Raw genomic sequence first — 12,389 nt, 5'->3', positions numbered from 1 at the left:
GGCATTCCTCATCAGTGAGGCTGACCTGCTGGGGGTGGGGTCTCTTACAGACAGAAGCTAACAGATCCAGACAGGGCTGGATGGAGGGATACGTCCAAACTCCCTCCAGCACAATGGATCAGTGGTTTGGATTTCTCTGCCCTTGAGCCAGAAGTATGAGACAATTGCTTAAAATGCTAATGCCATCCAAGACTGCATTAACAGGACCATTGTGTCCAGATCATAGGAAATAATAAGCTCTCTTCAGGCATTAAAAGCTTGTCCACATTTGAGCATTATTGAGCTGTTAATTCACATTCCCTCCCCCCCTATTTGAGTTAGACCAGAATAGTCTAACCCTGCATGTATTTGCATTTGAGGAACAACTTCAGTTTTGTCCATCCATCCCACCAGGCATTCCCTTTTGTGTCTGTCCCTATCTTCTAATTTGTTGATCCTTTTATGCCGATTAAGTATAAATATGGCAAACATGCAGATAGCTGCACTCGAACCTTGTTGGGTTTGTTTTTTTAAGCTACCCAATAAGTGTGCAAAACTGTCATGCAGTTGTAAATTTGCTTGTGTTCTGATTTTGTGCAAATCTGAAGGATCAAAGTGGGGCGGGGGGAGGGAGAGGAGAGATATATTCCTTCATTCAGGATCACACCAGAAATAGTTATAAGCACAGCGAGAAAAGAAAATATTGAGGAACTAGTGGGCATGGAAAGGGGAGTAGCAGAAAGTGACAATTGATGCACCCACCCCAAAACACCAAAACAAATGGTCTGAGACATTGAGCAGTTTGGAGCCCAATTTACCAGATTACCAATAACTATAGGATAAACCAGAATTTACAGTGAGAAAGCACTGAGATTGGTATTGTTTGGCAGTAATGACATGCGCATGGGTAGGCATACTAAGACCCGGGGGCCGAATCCGGCCCAATCGCCTTCTAAATCCGGCCCACCGACGGTCTGGGAATCAGCGTGTTTTTACATGAGTAGAATGTGTGCTTTTATTTAAAATGCATCTCTAGGTTATTTGTGGGGCATAGGAATTCGTTCATTCCTTTTTTCCAAAATATAGTCCGGCCCCCCACAAGGTCTGAGGGACAGTGGACTGGCCCCCTGCTGAAAAAGTTTGCTGACCCCTGGTCATGCGGATTACACAAACCAAATAGGAATGCGAACAGCTACAAACGTACAGTAAACTCCAATGTGGACAAACCCTATACATTCCAAGCCCCAGCTTTTGCAGCATAGAACAAACTATCTGTCCTGATGGTTTGCCCATACAGCTGCATGGTCTTCAAACATCTAAAGGGCTGTCATGCAGAAGATGGAGCAGACTTGCTCTGCCCTGCTCCAGAGGGCAGGACCAAAAATTGCAGGGAAGCAGATTTGGACTAAACATGAAAAGAAATTTCCTGACAGTAAAATATCCCCCAGTTGCTATTTATATAACTAGAATCAGGCATATTGCATTTACTATATAATATAGTTTGGCCCTCAGCTCATGAAAGGCAGGATAACAATCCAACAGATAAATCAGGTAAATCACATTCCTGGTTGTCCCTAGTTAATAGATACTTTGTGCATATAAAATACATCTTTGATGGCTATCACAAAAATGAATCTTGTAAAACTATGAAGACAAATAGATTTTATTATGGCATCAGCTGTTGCAGACTAGAACCACTTCCTCATATGAGCTCTAATCCATGTAATTCCCCCCACACTTGGCATTCCCTTCATGCGGCTAAAACAGGATCAGGGAGCCATAGTGACTGTCATAATGTGTAGTTTCAACTTTAGCAGCTATGCACGTTTCATAGTGAGCCACTGCTTATGTTCTGGAAGGATGCATTTGGATTCATTGCGGAGGAATGATGAAAGTATATCATATCCAATCAAATTGGCACCTGGAGCAACTTTGGATATGAACTTGACACACCAAAAGTGCTTAGCATATATGGGACTGCCAAAAAATATTATGGAAATAGGGGATTAATTTATCATTAATGTGGGAAGGATTGCATGTATATAGGTAATAGCTTGCTCATGTTAACCTAAACGTGTTCTTTTATGTACCCCTGTGCTTACTGGTATTATAGCCACACACAAACATGGTTGCAAGACTTCACAGCTAAACAGTCATTTTTGGATGATGTTAGATTCTATGGTTATCACAAAACCTCTGTGTGGAGAGGAACATGCCCCTCTGGAGCCCTGGGAGCAGGCAGGTCCTTAGTGAAGGGTCCTAAAGCAGTGGGGATGGTCCATAAGGGCAGATGATACACTGCCCCACCAACCTCAATCAAGCTTACCGTAATTAGTTTTTAACACTTGCTGGATTAGAAGCGTCTGGCACACAGTTTAGCACCCCAAGCCTTGATTAAATTCTAACACTTGCTGGATCTAGGGCTTATAGGAATCTGGCACCCACAAACTCGTAACACTATCATCAATGCAGCTAAACGTAATGTGTAAAAGGAAAATAAAGCTGTTAAATTGTCACCATTTTGCAATGTGCAACTTCTATATATATTGAGTAAGATCAGGAACAGAACATCTACATGAACTGAATCAAAGAGGGGGAGTTGTGTGTGTGTGAATTAACCCCAAACCTCTTTATCTCTACATAGTCAAGGCACAGATCTGAGCTGATGTTTCCACACTGGGTCCCCTCTCTGAGAAGCCTCCAATCTCACAGGAGATTCCAAGGCAGAGCCAGGAATAGCAGCCAACAGCAGAGCAGATCCTTTGCCTTGAGCTTTCACAACCAGACTCCTTCCTCTCTCCCTGCCCCTTACATCTCTCAAAGGAATTTGCAGGCTTCCACCCAACACAGCTCCAAGGATTTCCCCATTTATTAAATGTCTCCATGCTTATGTTTATGGCAGAGCAGCTGGAATTGCAGAGATGAGAACTCAAAGGTGCTGTGAGAGCCAGGCAGTTAGGAGAGAGACAGCGTGAGGATTACCAAATGATCCCATGGGATGAACAGAAGCTCTTGCACAAAAGGGTATGCAGCTTCCGCAAAAGCTCTGCCCATTTTGCTCCCTCCTTCCGCACATTGGGAGACAATGAGACATAAGAGCTCAAGGGTTGGCCTTGTATGAGGGAGATCTGTGTTTGAAACATCCCTCAGCCATGCAGCTCACTGGACCAGACCCAGAGTAAGCTACTCCACAGGGTAGCTGTGGGGTGGAGCACACACTTTGCATGACATCTTAAGCTCCTTGGAGGAAGGGCAGGATAGAATGAGATGAGTAAATGGATGAGATATTGCATATCAGTTATGGATTTGATAGCTTCGCCAAGGTAATATCAATGTGTGAAAATTTATCATTTCAAACAATGTGGACCATGTGCCAGACATGTATTTCCAATGTCTCCCATTGACATTGATCCTTAATTTCCAGTGCAGACATTCCAAGTTCAGATGCAAGCTGGCTCGATCGTCTGTTCTCAACCCTGGGAACTGTCAGGGGCTGTTTCAAGACTGTGGGATTACAGCATCAAACAAACTCTGCATTCTAAACCATCTTTAAGTTTTATTTAGGACTCTCTCCCTCTGTGACTGCTGTCTCCTCTAGTCAGAGGAAGTCACTAGCATTCTTAAATAATTCCTGGTTCCTCCCAGGATGTGCAGTGCACTCTGGCTGCATCTAGTGTCTCTTTCAAATTGTTTCAGGGGCAGGGCATTTAACAGAATTCTCAGAACCTCACTAAAGCTCACCTGTTAAACCTTGTCTATTGAATTCGGACTCCACTCAGATGTTGGCAGCTTAAACTAATTTATTTACAGGGCTGTATACAGCTCTCCTTTGGCAGGGCTCTTAACATAAGCCTGCAGCAGGGTTCCTCTTTAGGCTGAGGGGAGTGGCAAGTATGGTGGCTAAAGGTAAAGGGACCCCTGACCATTAGGTCCAGTCGTGGCCCACTCTGGGGTTGCGGCGCTCATCTCGCTTTATTGGCCAAGGGAGCCGGTGTACAGCTTCCGGGTCATGTGGCCAGCATGACTAAGCCGCTTCTGGCGAACCAGAGCAGTGCACAGAAACGCCATTTACCTTCTCGTTGAAGTGGTACCTATTTATCTACTTGCACTTTGACGTGCTTTCGAACTGCTAGGTTGGCAGGAGCAGGGACCGAGCAACGGGAGCTCACCCCGTCGCGGGGATTCGAACCGCCGACTTTCTGATCGGCAAGTCCTAGGCTCTGTGGTTTAACCCACAGTGCCACCCGTATCTAGGTTATCCTTTAAAGAAACCAGGGCTGTTACGTCACTATGCCTCAATACAATTATTAAGCCATAGTTCCCACTATCTTTTTCCTTTCTTTTCTTAATGACATCACCTGTTCAGTGTTTAAACAGCATGAAACAGATACCGAGCACTGTGCAGCTATCGTTTCAGTGAAGAGGATGGGTAAAATAAACCAGCAATTTCACTTTTATTAAACTGGGACTGGGAACAAACACCCAGGTCTAACTTAAACTGCTTGATGTTCTATACAAAGCGCCATAGTTTCAAGAACTTTGTGGATAATTGCCTGAGCTTCCGCGTCTGCTGGGCATCCAGGAGACTTTTCAGATCACAAGCAAGGACAGGAAGAGAGTAAGAAGCAGAAGCCGAAATGGAGCAAGATCAAAGAGCTTTTGTTGAGGGATTTTCAAAGTCTTCGATTCTGCCTCTGGAATAATAAATTCAAGGAGCTGCATTTTAGATTCGCCCTTAAGCTCCCACTTATTTTGCTTCATTTTGTTGATAAGCTTGGCATTTTTCACAGATGTTGGGAAGCTGCAGTATGAATTTCTATGCTGGGCCAGCATCCTGTTTGCCTCTTTTAGGCTTGCAAGTGCTTCAGGAAGATGCACACAGCAGGGCAAGAAAGTGAAAACCACCCACTTTTGTGACAGCCAAGCAAATGGTTTTCAGAAATATACTATCTTTGAACCCAGAGTCTTTATTCATTGTAGCTAGTAGCCACAATAAGTCAATCTTCCATGCAGGAGTGCCATGCTCCCCACTCCTCTCGCCATTTTGGCATACAGTACTCGGTTTACTCATTTCCTACAGAAACAATTGTGCTCAAAGCAGATCAACATAAAAAAGTCTAAATACAGTAGTCACAAAAGCAATATGTTAGAAAAAGTATAATACCACTACAAAAAACCTACAAAATAAACCATTAACAGCTCATTTAACATATATCAAAATTTAAGTGGGCATAAAGATCACCAGTTTTCAATTACCTCACATCCAAAAGTATCTCCAAAAGCTGATAACCACACACACACACACACACACACACACACACACACACACACACAATCTTTTATGACAACCTCAAAAGCTGGAAAGTTCCCTAAGAATTCTTCTGTAAGCAGTTTCCTCACGGCTGGAGGGTAAGGCACAGACAGAAACAGTCATCCCCTGATAGCAAAAAGAGTCTCTCTTCTCCCACAATTTAATAAACTTCTTTATTTTAGCTCCAAGCTGTTCGAGCATTTATTTGTTTCCGCTTTTAGAAGTGGGTTTTATTTGTATCATTTTTTTTAAATGAAGGGTTTTACTGCTTCTATGCTGCAAGTCACTTTGAAATTCAAAGAAAGAGGGTCATAAATATTTGAGGAAAAGAAAGAATAACATTATTCATAGCGAAGAGAAGAGGATCTGCCCCTGAGTTATTTTTGTGCTGGTCTTATCTTGAAACTCCTGACAAGCAGTTTTACTAGTTAACTCCATTGATAAATTACAAGAGACAAGTCACTGAATGTAGCCAGGGCCCCTGTATATGAAGGATTTGTATTACTGTAAGTGCATTTACTCTTTCTGCTCATAACACTGGTAGGTGTCAAGAGAGTGACTGTAGTGCAATAAAGCTTGCTGGTTAAATCCTTCAGATCTTTGCTGGAGGCCTCCTCCTGGTGTCTCTGCTAAAGCCCTGAGCCCGGCTTCGGCTGGGGAGGGCGGGATATAAATAAAATTATTTATTATTATTATTATTATTATTATTATTATTATTATTATGCAGATGACAACCATGGAGGGGATTTCTAATCCCCTGAGCAGGTAGATACCTGCCTTTTCATCTGTCATCTTGAAAAGATAGCTACACTACTGGGTGAGTTGTATCTAGAAATCATGGCCCCAGGTGTAGAAGCTGCTCTAGCCTTCCTATATGACAAGGATGAAGAACCCTAGATGTTGTTGGACACCAACTTTATCAGCCCCAGTCAGCATCATCAGGGATGATGGGAACTGAAGTGCAGTAACACCGGGAGGCTTACATGTCCCGCTCGCACCTGCTCTATGAGTACCATGCATTGACTTTTGGTGAGGGGGAAGCATTTTGCACATGCTCAGAAACACCATCTTCTTTCCTATTGCTTCACGTCTTCTAGACCAGAGTTCTTGCATAGCAATGAAGTTCTGGGTGTGATCCAACGTGGATGAAAACCCTCATGTCACTGACAGTCACCTCTCCTGGTCCTTTGTCCCACATGCAGACAAAAATAACAAGTTCTGTTTTGGAAAATTTCAAACGCATTAAAAGGATTGACAGCGGGATTGCGTTATCCCTAGCTGTGAATCTCCAAGCTTGAAGCACAATGGAATTTATGCTTACTAACAGCTTGGCTTCAGGAGGGAATAAATCTGTTGCGTGAATCAGGTGACTCGGCTTGCTGAAACTTCAAAGACACTTAGGGATGTGATTGTTGTGAAGAGGCAGGCTGCTCATTTAGCAAAAGTGCGCCTCATACGAGTGTCTGATCTTCAGAAGCTCCATGGCAACGGCTCCGCTGAGATTTGTTGAAATAAATTCTCTTTCTCGCTTCCATGGGTGAAATTACTTCTGTACGTGAGGCAGTGACAAATGTCCAACCTCAATTATTATTATTTTTCCCAAATCTTAATACAATTTTCAGGTAATCTCTTAAACTGGAAAACCAGCTCTTGCTTTGTGTGTGTGTGTGTGTGTGTGTGTGTGTGTGTGTGTGTGTGTTCAGGTAATTTTGTTTTGTTTTGAAGCATTCTACTTGGCTATCCTGAGGATTCAAATAGTTATTTCCATTAGAAATATTTTGTGTTCCATTCCATTTTGTGAAGTGGGCTTTAGCTCGTGAAAGCTCAGGCCACGTTAGTCTGAATTGCCACAAGATCTGGTGTGACTGGTGACCAGTGGGACTGGTAGGACAAAAAGCAGGAGGGCCATCAGTAGGTGGAGCCACTGCTGCCTTGGCTCTTTGCCTTCCTCTTCTGAGGTTTCCGTATGGGGTTCTCCAGCTGGGGCCTCCTACCACTCCCAGTCCCTGTCCCAGCCAGTCCCTGACACTGAGGGCAGACTGGGATTGATGGGGGCAATGCCCTGTTCTCCTTAATAGAGCAACCTCCGCTGGGGAAATTGCTCCTTACTGCATCTCCTTTCCCGCCATATTGGAAATAATGTTTCTTATTACTCTTTTATGAGGCACCTACTCTGTTTCCTAATCATTTAAGAAATGGTCTTCTTCATTTATGAAGATGTTGTGATGGTACTCCTCTGCGGTGTGCCTTTGCGGTCTGGATGCATAGTGTGTGAAAGGATCGATGGGTATCTAAGCTGACAGAAGCCTATGAGGCATGGAAGTTCCCTGGCCACAATCCAGCACATGAATAAGTGGTTTAAGTGCCGCTGCTTACTTTGAGCTGAACTGTAGATGTGTACGTTATCCACTCTGGAGCTGAAAAATGCACCAGCTGAAAAATGTTTCCACATAATATTTCTTCTCATTCTCTACAAGCACTGTAAAACCACTCATTGCCTTACTACCACAATTTTTGGTCATTTTATGAAGTCTCCCTTGAGTGCCCAGTATGAACCCTCCACCATCATTCTGTCCATTTGCTTGTAAACCTTTGACCCCAAACAACTACAATACAAGTGGGACACAAACTAAGCAGCAGAGAGAAGATGTTTAGTTCCACTCCATTTAAGACAGAAAGAGACCACAAGGTTCTGGCTTTACAGAAGCAGCTGTGGTCTAACAAGCAGAACCTACAGGCAGAATTTATACTACTACTTTGTAATGTTATGAAAATGTGGACTCTCCTTTTTTTCAGGACATGAAAGCGCTGCTTGCACAAAATCAAGCTTATGCTTTTTAAACAGAGTAAATATATAGGGTTTTTCAAAGTACAGATATATTTCTGAAAATCTGTGGGGTTGTTTCCAACTAAGTTGTGCTCTGAGTAGATTCACTGAAATTAAAATGCTTGTTACTCATGCTCATTCATTTTAATGGGTCTACTCTGAGTGTCTGACCTTCTCCCCTTGCAAAAGCCTAGGTATATCCTTACTGAGAGCAAATTTTCACATGTAAGGTTATGAGCAAGGGAGGACATGGGTCCCAAATCCAACAGATGCCAGCCCTTGTCAGATGCAAGCAATCTTTGCGCATGAGACAAATGTTATGTCCTCTCACTGCTGTTTTCTCTAATTGGAATGGGATATTGTTTGTTACCCTGTGTGCTGGGCTGACACTCCATGTTGCAGATTTATTTTCTGTAGCCTCATGATCAAAGGTTAAACATCTCAATTCTTGGGGATTTTGGCACTGCCTGCATCTCTCCTCATTAGCCCTGATGTGTTCCTACTGGAGCATTGCCACTCGCTTCTCCTGTCTCCCAAATGATGCTTGCAAAGGATGTTAATAACCTTCCTTGGGCACAGTGTGTTTAGAGTACTGGTCACTCATCATCTCAACCTTCCAGCCATTAAATGTAGGAGTGTAGTGCATCTATGGTAGACCTCCATTTCAGGGTTTTATGGGTTTGGGATGGACAAAAGTCATTTCAGAGTCCAGATCAAACAGCTGTTATTAACCTATAAAGACACATAGGGCTTTACATTCCTTCCTCTTCTGACATGAGCCTACCTGGACCCTGAGGTCATCACTGGAGGCTTTGAGAGTTATTCAGTGGGGGGGGGGTGATAAAAGATCCTTTTCAGCTGTTGTCCTCTGTTTATGGAATTCTCCCACAAGTGAGGCTCATCTGGTACCAACGCTAACAAATTTTCTGTGTCAGGTAAAGATGTCTTTATTCTTCCAGATATTTGTTGCTTGATATTATTTGGTTTTTGGGGACGTGGGTGGCGCTGTGGGTAAAAGCCTCAGCGCCTAGGGCTTGCCGATCGATAGGTCGGCGTTTCGAATCCCCACGGCGGGGTGCGCTCCCGTTGCTCGGTCCCAGCGCCTGCCAACCTAGCAGTTCGAAAGCACCCCCGGGTGCAAGTAGATAAATAGGGACTGCTTACTGGCGGGAAGGTAAACGGCGTTTCCGTGTGCGGCTCTAGCTCGCCAGAGCAGCAATGTCACGCTGGCCACGTGACCCGGAAGTGTCTCCGGACAGCGCTGGCCCCCAGCCTCTTGAGTGAGATGGGCGCACAACCCCAGAGTCTGTCAAGACTGGCCCGTACGGGCAGGGGTACCTTTACCTTTACCTTTATTATTTGGTTTGGCTGAGCTGGAACAATAGTTCCAGTAATGATTATCTGAACCTTCGGAAGGAGTCATCATCACCCATAATGTGTCATCTCTTTGGTCTCACTGTCACCTCCAGACATTGCAGATTACGCTGGTATCCTTTGCTTTCATACTCTAGTTAATCATGCAAATTAAAATACCCACTCTGCAGATAATCAAGCATTGGAAGAAAAGAGGGGAATGTAAAAATTACACTACCCTTTTGTTAATGGAATCGTTGCGATTAAAGTATTGTGTAGCAGAAACAAGCTGCACTTACTATCTTGAATCTGAACCTCCCAGGTTGCATCTAATTTGTGTTCCATTTTTGAGTCACTTAAGGTGATTAGAGTCCTCTGGATAGTGGCTGTCAAAGCAGAACAGATTTCTGGCTTTCTGTACACTTGGGCATTTTCACTGCTTTGAGCCTGACACTTTTACAAAATGAAGGTTCCTTTGGTCTACCCTTCACTTGCCAGCACATTAGAGATGATTAGTCTTCCATGAAGCACTGGCCTTGGGCTGAACGAAGGATGTTGTTGTTGCTGTTGTTGTTTTTGCTTTACTCTGCCCCCTGAGCACCCCCTGACTGTTTCCCCTATGAGATCATCCTCCGACTCAGCAGGATAAACTAGCACTCCCTTTATGTAAGCAACGTCAATGAAAACGACAAAGTAATTGCTCTGTGTCACCCTATTATTGCTGCATTAGATTTGCCAGCACATTGCATTGTGGGAATTTAATTTTCTCAGAAAATGATATGGCATCATCACACAAACTTAATTGTCAGCCTATCTCTAAACAGGAATGGGCAAATGGAAGGATGATATTCTTTGGTTGACCTTTGGTGGCACTCCGAAGTGGTTGAGTGAGGCAGCCGCCTCATGCTATCTAATGGTAGAGCCATTCCTGTTACGGGTAGTATTTTTTTTTTTTAGTGCACACAATTCAAGCAGTGCTCTGGCAATGCACAAAATTTGAAGTATTCTAATTATCAAGTATAAGTGCAGAGAATATTCTCTCTGTGTGCTTTCTTCTCTTGTATAGGTATGAATGATGCTTGTTTATAATAAATTACTTTTTAAAAAGAACAACTGTTTAGCCACTACTTTACTATCTGCTTGCTTTAGGGAAAACCCAGATTTCTTGCATTTTGACTGCAAATTTATTTTTAATACAAGGATTCCATTTGTTCTGAATTTCTTCAGGACTTCTGTAGGCCTCTCATATTATTCCCATGATACAGATTGCAACTGGCCTTATGCCACTCACTTCATGGCTCAGATGAGATTCAAAGTGGGGGCCTCCAATTCAAAACCTGTGCTGTTTTCACTCCTTGGCTCACTACAAAACCAATTCACCTATCGACTTTAGGGTCAAATACAGGGAAACACATATGGTAAAATGTGACTTTGCTGCTAGGACACTCTTCGTACAATTTATGATGGATGCAGTTTGGGAGTCAATGTGGTGTAGTGGTTACTGTGGTGGACTAGGACAAGGGAGACACAGGTTCAACTCCGCCCACCCCTTAGGCATGAAGTTCACTGGGCAACCTTGGGCCAGTCACTGTCTACCAGACTAACCTACTTGTGAGGATAAAATGAGGAAAGGGGAGAACTGTATGCTACCTTGAGTTCCTTGAACAAAAGGCGAGGTATAATTCATCTCACTAAGGAAGATTCAGCCTGTTTGTGACAACAGATTCTTTTTGCTCTGAAAGGAGAGCTGAATTATTCCCTGGATCCTTTTCCTATTGCTGCTTGTCTTGTAAGAACACAGGCAGCTGCTGGTGTTGACCTATAAAGCCTTACACGGCTCAGGACCTCAATACCTTAAGGACCACCTCTCCCTATACAAAGCAACACGGACCCTGCTCTTGTCATCGGAGGCTCTTCTCTACATCTCCCTCTCCCTGAAAAGTTTGGACAGTAAAAACAAAAGAACAGGACTTTTCTTGGTTTTAGGTGGCAGTCACGAACTATACCTACAAAAGAGGAATGGATTTGTAAACTAAATGAATATTTAATTTTGGCAAAATTAACTGCTATAATAAGAAATCAGTCGAATCAAAAATTAAAAAAGGAGTGGAAATGTTTTGATGAATATATGGCAAAATATTGCTCAAAAAAAGATACGCTAATATGCCTAGATTAAAATGTGAAGTACTGGAGGGAAGAAAAATTAGTAAGGAAAGATAATAAGAATATATAGATGATTTGAGAAGATTGTAGAATGCAAAGATTATTGTAAATTGTATAATGTGGAGGAAATCGAGGGGGGCGGAGGGAAGTAGGAGGAAGGAGAAAAGAATAATATAATGGATTAAGGAAATATAAATGTAAATGTATGGCGGGATGGGGAGGAAATGGTGTTGGCTTTGGTACATCTGTATTGTAATGCAATATGTGAAAACCAATAAATAAATAAATAAATAAATAAATAAATTTTTATAAAGAAAACAGGACTTTTCTGTGGTGGCCTGTGGAATGCTCTCCCCAGAGAGGCTCGCCTGGCGCCATCAAAACATGTCTTTAGATGCCAGGCAAAAATTTTATCCAGGCCTATGGTTATTAAATAACATACGGCCTGTAAACGTGTTGGGGAGAGAACTGTTAGCAAGAGGAATGTCAGTATGCATTTTACCATGTTTTTATGATGTTCTTATAATTGCTGTTTTGCAATGTGTTTCTAATGCTGTACACCGCCTTGAGATCGTTTGATAAATACAAATTGGTATACAAAATGGTATACAAATTGAATAAATAATAGTAATAAATAATAATAATAATAAATGCCAGGTAAGACTAAATTGTCCATCTTATTACCCCAGTATTGTCTGCTCAGAGTGGCAGTGACTCTCCAGGGTCTCAAGCAGACTAAGGTCTTTGCATTTGCTT

At 42.8% G+C, this 12,389-nt stretch overlaps 1 protein-coding gene across 1 annotated transcript in view; it reads left to right on the top strand.

Moving 5' to 3' along the window:
* ADORA1 (adenosine A1 receptor) overlaps positions 1-12,389 on the top strand; it is a 56,650-nt gene that overhangs the window by 43,051 nt on the left and 1,210 nt on the right. The window lies entirely within an intron of this gene.

This window comes from Podarcis muralis, chromosome 5 (assembly GCF_964188315.1).
Source record: "Podarcis muralis chromosome 5, rPodMur119.hap1.1, whole genome shotgun sequence".
Classification (NCBI taxonomy): Eukaryota; Metazoa; Chordata; class Lepidosauria; order Squamata; family Lacertidae; genus Podarcis; species Podarcis muralis.
Note: the sequence above shows the minus strand (reverse complement) of the source record. Positions and strands in the feature narration are given on the sequence as shown.